This window comes from Delphinapterus leucas, chromosome 2, assembly GCF_059928025.1.
Source record: "Delphinapterus leucas isolate spDelLeu-1000000601 "Yukka" chromosome 2, BTC_Dleu_Yukka2, whole genome shotgun sequence".
In the NCBI taxonomy this organism is placed as follows: Eukaryota; Metazoa; Chordata; class Mammalia; order Artiodactyla; family Monodontidae; genus Delphinapterus; species Delphinapterus leucas.
Window position 1 is genome coordinate 153,774,588 of NC_143130.1, and position 7,510 is coordinate 153,782,097.

Genomic DNA, 7,510 nt, shown 5'->3' on the forward strand with positions numbered 1-7,510 from the left:
CTACTGTGCCCAATCCACAGATTTAGAACAGGCCCCTGTGTTCCCATACCATGGCAGCTTTTATGCTTAGGTGACCCTGGGCCACCGAATCTTGGCTGTAACGGGAAAAATTTTAAACTAATTCTCTGAATCTGACAAGCCGTCTCCCTCAATAAGTCTAGGAAGTTTTTATTTCATTAACTGTGCATGAAGTGGCAGGCAAACAGCCAGATGTACAGCCCAGTGGGGTGAAACTGGAATTGTCACACATATACTCAAAAGCTAACACAATTTCTAACTCTACTACCATCTATTACTTTCAGTTCTACTCTTATTTTTTAAGGAAAATAAATTATTTATATAATCAGAAGAAAGAGGAACCTTAAACGAATACTTCATAGTTCCTTGTTTAAGATTCTGGGAAGAAAAACTCAACTAGCCACTTAAGATGGCTCAAATTGAAGGAGAAACTCAACAGTTATGGTATTCAAAACAAAACTTCTGTTGACCTAATAATCAATGCTACCAAACAAGGGTTTATTAATTTCTTCAAATGTGTATTAAGAACCTATTACATGGGGCCTCCCTGGTGGCACAGTGGTTAAGAATCCCCCTGCCAATGCAGGGGATACGGGTTCGAGCCCTGGTGCGGGAAGATCCCACATGCCACGGAGCAACTAAGCCCATGCGCTACAACTACTGACTGAGCCTGCACTCTAGAGCCCATGAGCCACAACCACTGAAGCCCATGAACCTAGAGCCCATGCTCTGCAACAAGAGAAACCACAGCAATGAGAAGCCCATGCACCGCAACGAAGAGGAGCCCCTGCTCACCGCGACTAGAGAAAGCCCGCACACAGCAACGAAGACCCAACACAGCCAAAAATAAATAAATTAAAAAAAAAGAACCTATTACATGCCAAGCAATATGTTGGATGCTTAGGATTCCAAAACAAGATAGTCCCTGACCCCTTAGAAACCAACTAGTAAAGAAGACAGACAAGTAAATAATTGGTGATAGTTCCACATAGTAAAATCTATGAGGTGGGGCTTCCCTGGTGGCGCAGTGGTTGAGAGTCTGCCTGCCAATGCAAGGGACACGGGTTCGAGCCCTGGTCTGGGAGGATCCCACATGCCGCGGAGCAACTGGGCCCGTGAGCCACAATTACTGAGCCTGTGCGTCTGGAGCCTGTGCTCCGCAACAAGAGAGGCCGCGATAGTGAGAGGCCCGTGCACCGCGATGAAGAGTGGCCCCCTCTTACCACACTAGAGAAAGCCCTCGCACAGAAACGAAGACCCAACACAGCCATAAATAAATAAATAAATCAAACTGTCAACAAGTAAAAATAAATAAACACTATTAAAAAAAAATCTATGAGGTGAACACACAGTGTTAGTGGAGGCTGGGAAGGGACCCTCAATCAGGATCAGCTCTTAAGCTTCTCAGGAAACTTCACACCACTCTCCTGGGAGCAAAGCCAACTCTCCCACTGAATTAACAGTGCTCTGGGAATCAAAGGCTACAAAACACTACCTATGTGGTATTGTTTATTCTCATGGTCAATGACTTTCTCTCCTCAGCACTGGTCAGAGGGGATTATTGGACCACATACATGGCACAGAAAAAGCTCACTGGAAACCCTAATTTATCAAAATTACACATGATCTAAAAGCAGTGTGGTATCCTAGAACAGAAAAAGGATATTAGTGGAAAATTTTATGAAATCTAAATAAAGTCTGTAGTCCAATGTCATACCAATGTTAATTTCTTAGATGTGACAAAATGTACCGCGATTATGTAAGACATTAACATCAGGGAGAGATCTGAGTGAAAGGTATACAGGAACTTGCTGTACTATTTTGCATCTTTTCTATGAACTTAAATTTTTTCCAACGTAAAATCTGGTTTTAAAAAAGTACATATGAAAAAAAAAAAAAGTACATATGGTTCCCCACTTTACATTCTCACTCCCCCTTAGGATTCTGATCATGCCTCCCAAGTCACTGCCCCAGTTTAGGTAATGCTTGGTTAAAACGTTTTTTCAAAACCTTTCCGATCCTTTTCTATGGATATAAACCATTTATGCAGCCCAGTTGGGTTTCCGTCTTCACCAAGATATGAAAAACTAGATCACACTTGGGAGGTTTTAACTGTTTTCCTAATAGTTTCACCACATACACCAAGGGGTATCCTTGGAGTTAAACTTCCCTAAGTGGACAAGACAGGGGTTTAAAATAACCTGGGCTGGATCTATGGATAAAAACAAAGGGACACAACAGAAAATGTATTTTGTATATTCTTAGAATATCTTTACCTGATCTCTGATCAAAAAGAATAATGAATAGAAAATACAATGAAAGCATAGGAAGGACTTTTCCAGAAGCCTACAGCAACTTAATCTCTCACGTCATTGACCAAGATTGAATTACATTTTCTTTCCTAAATTAGAGACTGGTAAAGACAGATAGAATTATTCTTAGCCAACCAGCCCCATCCTTTGGCGTGAAGAGGTGGCTGGCTTTCCCTGAAGCACGTGGCTGCAAGGGAGGAAAGCGAATACATGGAAAAAAGTCTGTTAGGAGGAAGGAGGAAATGGATGCTAGGGGTAGGGAGGTGGGGAGATCAACCAAAAGAATCCTCTGCACTTTTATATCCACAGTATGCCAGCATTTAAGGAACTTTAAAATGTAAAAGCAACTTTTACTATGTAATTACTTTTACTAGCACTTGGGTTTTCTCTTGCTTTGTCAAAGTTCTTGGGGTGGACATGGGAGCTTATACAAGTGCCAAAAAAAGACAGAGAATTAAGTATGGCTAGTAGGTTTCTAGGAGTAGTGGGCTTAGTGTCTGTTGGGTGGGTTATGTGGGGTACCAAATTCATGTTCCTTGTATGGTTCTAGTGGAATCAGATGGCCCTGCAGACATACAGAATCATAAAGACAGGTCATCTACTTAAGCCAATCCCAATTTTTCAAAACAGAAATGTATTTTAAATGCTTTTTAAAGTGTTTTATTTCACTTTGTCTTTAAGGCTAGTCCAAAAGGAACTAGCATTTGTTAAAGGATAAAAATAGATTGATATGGGCTTCCCTGGTGGTGCAGTGGTTGAGAGTCTGCCTGCCAATGCAGGGGACACGGGTTCGTGCCCCGGTCCGGGAAGATCCCACATGCCGTGGAGCAGCTGGGCCCGTGAGCCATGGCCGCTGAGCCTGCGTGTCTGGAGCCTGTGCTCCGCAACAGGAGAGGCCACAACACTGAGAAGCCCGTGTACCGCAAAAAAAAAAAAAAAAAAAAAAAGATGGGAAGAGAAAGTAGAAACTACACAGGGATATTGTATAAGATCTTAGAGTGCCTAAGCAGGAAGGGATCTCAAAATCATTACTAAACCATTCAATCTTTTAATAAAATTTATTGTGGGACTTCCCTGGTGGTCCAGTGGCTAAGACTCCATGCTCCCAATGTGGGGACCCAGGTTAGATCCCTGGTCAGGGAACTAGATCTCACATGCCACAACTGAGTTCGCATTACACAATCAAAAGATCCTGTGTGCCGCAACTAAAGACCCAGCAAGCCAAATAAATAAATAAATAAACAAACAAATAAATAATTTTAAAAGATTTATTGTGTTAGTATTTTTAAAAATACAATGAACAGGACTTCCCTCGTGGCACAGTGGTTAAGAATTCGCCTGCCAATGCAGAGGACACAGGTTCAAGCCCTGGTGCGGGAAGATCCCACATGCCGCGGAGCAACTAAGCCCATGTGCCACAACTACTGAGCCTGTGCTTTAGAGCCTGTGAGCCACAACTACTGAGTCCACGTGCCACAACTACTGAAGCCCGCGTGCCTACAGCCCGTGCTCCGCAACAAGAGAAGCCACCGCAATGAGAAGCCCGCGCACTGCAACGAAGAGTAGCCCCTGCTTGACAAACTAGAGAAAAGCTCACGCGCAGCAACGAAGACCCAACGCTGCCAAAAATAAATTAATTAATTAATTAAAAAAAATACAATGAACAGATGTTGATAATTAGCATCTCAACACCAACAGGCAAACTGCACTGAAATGAATGCTTCAGGTAAAAGCTCTGAGAAACATGATAACCAATTCCTCAACTATTCAAGGTAACAAAAATTCATATTAAAATCATATGGTGCTGTTTCCAATTCAGGCTAAATGACAAGACATATAGCTACCATAACTGTTTGGTTTCTAATATCTAAACGATATCACCTCTTTCTATTAAACCATAATTTGTAGTACAGGCTTCAAGAGTCCCTTCAGGAAAATGTCATGGTGACATAACACCATATCAAGTCTCAGGCATGCTCACACATACCCACACACTATAATAAGGTTAAACAACCTCAAAACTTTGGAAACTGCTATACAAAAGAATATTAGTGAAGGCTAACTATTCATAAACCGTTCAAAAGGCAAAGAAACCAAAGAAAGATAACTAAAATCTACACTTAAGCTATTTAATGACTAAAGTCATTTAAAAGGTAAACTGATTTAAAAGGTAAACTGATCCATTAAGGTCATAAAATTTGATCTGTTATATGGTATGTTACAGTGTTAAATAAATATTACACAACACTACTCTGACCTGAACCACTACTAGAAAGATGAACAAGTAGAATAATTCCTCTAAAATATTTCAATTTGCATATCTGTTCAACCACCTACCATAATTTATCTGTACACAAGTCTTTCTCCAATACAGGCCTGAACTTTTTAAGAGTAACCAGCACATTGCCTGGAGCAGAATGGGCCCCCAATAAATGCCTTCTGAATGAATGAACATGCAGCGGTAATGTACTTCTGAGGTATCCTTACGAACCAATTCAATATCGATACCTTAGGAGTAGGGAATGCTATACACATATGCTACCATATTTAGAGGCAGTCAAGCTAACTGAAAAATAACTAACAGCAACTAACGTTTGTTGGGAGAAAAACTCGTATCACATGAGACATAAAAATAAGTGTAAAAACTGTAAGTTGAAAAGGAAGAAAATATCTGTGAATTTTTTTTTCTCTTAATGGCCACAAAAGTGAATCTACCTCTAACTTTCTAACATTGAAATACAAGATGTTGGAATCTTTCATCATCCAAAATTTTATATAGAAATTTGTTAACAACTTAACATTAGTAAATTAGACCAATTAGTGAATGGAATGAAGTCCAAGCCCATTTATGTGTTCAAACTGTGGGTCGACTGCCTTGAACAATTCTTTCTCTTCAAGACTGCAGAAAAGTACAAAACAACCTCTTGACTGCTGAGAAGGACTAAAATTATTTCTTTTTCTCACAAGTATGTAATCAAAAGCAATTACTTTCTGCCCCCACCCAACACAAAACACCATCTCCCCCTCCCATCACCATCAAAATATGCTATAGAATATCCGAGTACTTTAATCTTATACCATAAGAATCTCAGATTACAACAAAATTACAATGCAACAAAACATATTTTTCTAAGTATGGTCTCATCCCCCATGGTGTTCCTACATTAATTTAGCTCCCTATCAAGTTTTAACAATCAAGGAAATCAGAAAAGTCTCAGAATAGATATTACAAACTACTTTTTTTTTTAATGTATTATTGTTCGTGGATTCCAAAATTCAGGGTACACATTACCAAGAGAGTGTTTTTCTGTCAATGCCTGAATTTAAATGCAAATGACTATTTAATTATATGCAATTTTCCCTCTGAACCTATATATAACACTAATTAGTCTCCAAATGTTTAAAATAAACACACCAATCATGTTTACTTAAGAAGCTAATTGCCTAATCACCAAGAGGTTCTAATGCATCGAAAAAGTGGTGGCTATCATATCACCATGACAGCTTGGCAGAAAGGCTGTTCCCGAAAGATTAGCAACTTCTAGTAACCACAAATGGGGTAAAGCAAGAGGTACATACAGTATCTGTAGATGCTCCCATAATAAAATTATTTCCATATCAAAAATTCAGAGCCTACAAAGTCAGATATGTGCCCTACAAAGTTATCTAAATGCACATGTGCCTAAAAGGGGAAGCAGAAGTAGGAAGAAAACTGTCTACTCAAATCAACACAAGAAATCACCCTGCAATTGAGCTTTTCAAGAACTGAAAACGTAATAAAGTTTTTGAGGTTATCAACACATTCAAGTTCCAAATTGAGCAACTATATTAAAATACACAATTGGCATACCCTGACAGAAGACACACAACAATAACAGAAAACACTTTAATAGGGTTTAGTCGTGCTAGGAACTTCATACTTCAACTAATTTAGTCTTGATTACATCCCTGTAAGACAGATACTACTCATTTTACAGGTAAAGAATCTGAAGCACAGATAAAATCACCCAATTACAAACAACTAGTAAGAGGCAGAACAGGGATTTTTAGTTCCATCAGTTAGGCTCCAAATTTCATGTTAATATACTATATTTCATAGTAAGGCTTATGCTGCAATGGTCAGCTTTTTTTTTTTTTTTAACCTCATAACCTTTTTGGATTTCAAACACTAGGACAGCTTTGTGCAATAAGTTAAGTACAGACTTTGGAATCAAACAGACCCAAACAAACCCCTGAACAAAGTCTGAGCCTCAGCTTCCCCATATGTAAAAAGAGGGTAGTGAAGTTATTGTGAAGGTCAAAGAAGGTAATATAATTAAAGTGCCAAATACAGTATGTAAGATCGGGGTTCTTAACGTAAAGCGCAGCCACCTAGAGGGTTCACGGATGGGCTTCAGAGTCCAAGAGTCTCATAATTGTATGACAAATGTTGTATGTGTACCCATTTGTTAAAGAATAGTCCGTGGATCTCCGAAAGGTTAAGAACAACCAGAGTACCTAGGAGGTACTCAAAAAATGGAAGCTATCTTTCCCTTTTTGTTCTCAAAAACTCTACCTTTTCCATTAGAGATGACACACCAAGCCTTCACAATACATGTTAATTATTTCCCAACATTTTCCTGGCTTGGTAACTAATAACATATGCAAGCTTATGCCTCAATTTTCTAGAGACAGTCTAAAGAAGGCCCTCAAACGCTGCTCCATCCCTCGCTTCACCGAGATGAATACACGGTAATCACTCGGGGGAGAATCATGAGGATCGTCCACCTGGCTACACCAGGCACAATGCCGGCTGGGAGAACCAAGTAGGAACCAGAGCCTCCGCGTAGCACGATAAAGACCTGATGCCCCAGCGCTGAAGGATGAGGAGAATGTGTTTCCCCAAGCTACTGGGCAACCCAGAATTTCGTCCACCCTACCCTTGTGCTACCTCTCTCTGGAACTCTAGTGCAGGCAGGTCCTCTGGGCTCTGCCCCGTGCTGGAGAGATGCAATAGAGAAACATTACCCGAGCAGGGGATGCAGCACGGCGAAGTCCCAGCTCTGCTACCCTGGGAGGCGGCTGCAGCACCAGCAGAAAACTGTCCCTCGACCCTCCCCAAGAAAACCCAGTACAGAACACTGCCAGGGTCGGGAACCGGCTTGAGCTTTTCCGTTGCCCAAAACGGCTTCCGCTTCCGG

The 7,510-nt window shown here is 40.5% G+C and overlaps 1 protein-coding gene across 5 annotated transcripts in view; it reads right to left on the bottom strand.

Annotated features, from left to right (window-relative positions):
• The window catches only part of AREL1 (apoptosis resistant E3 ubiquitin protein ligase 1), a 43,298-nt gene extending 35,794 nt beyond the window's left edge, over positions 1–7,504 (bottom strand). For 4 of the 5 annotated variants that reach the window (XM_022576550.3, XM_022576551.2, XM_022576549.2 and 1 more), the window contains exon 1: positions 7,338–7,504. The gene's annotated coding sequence lies outside the window, so the exon portion shown is untranslated. Of the gene's footprint in view, positions 1–7,260 lie in introns of all 5 variants that reach the window. The other variant, XM_089907956.1, reaches the window with a different exon arrangement.
• Positions 7,505–7,510: the final 6 nt, after the last annotated feature.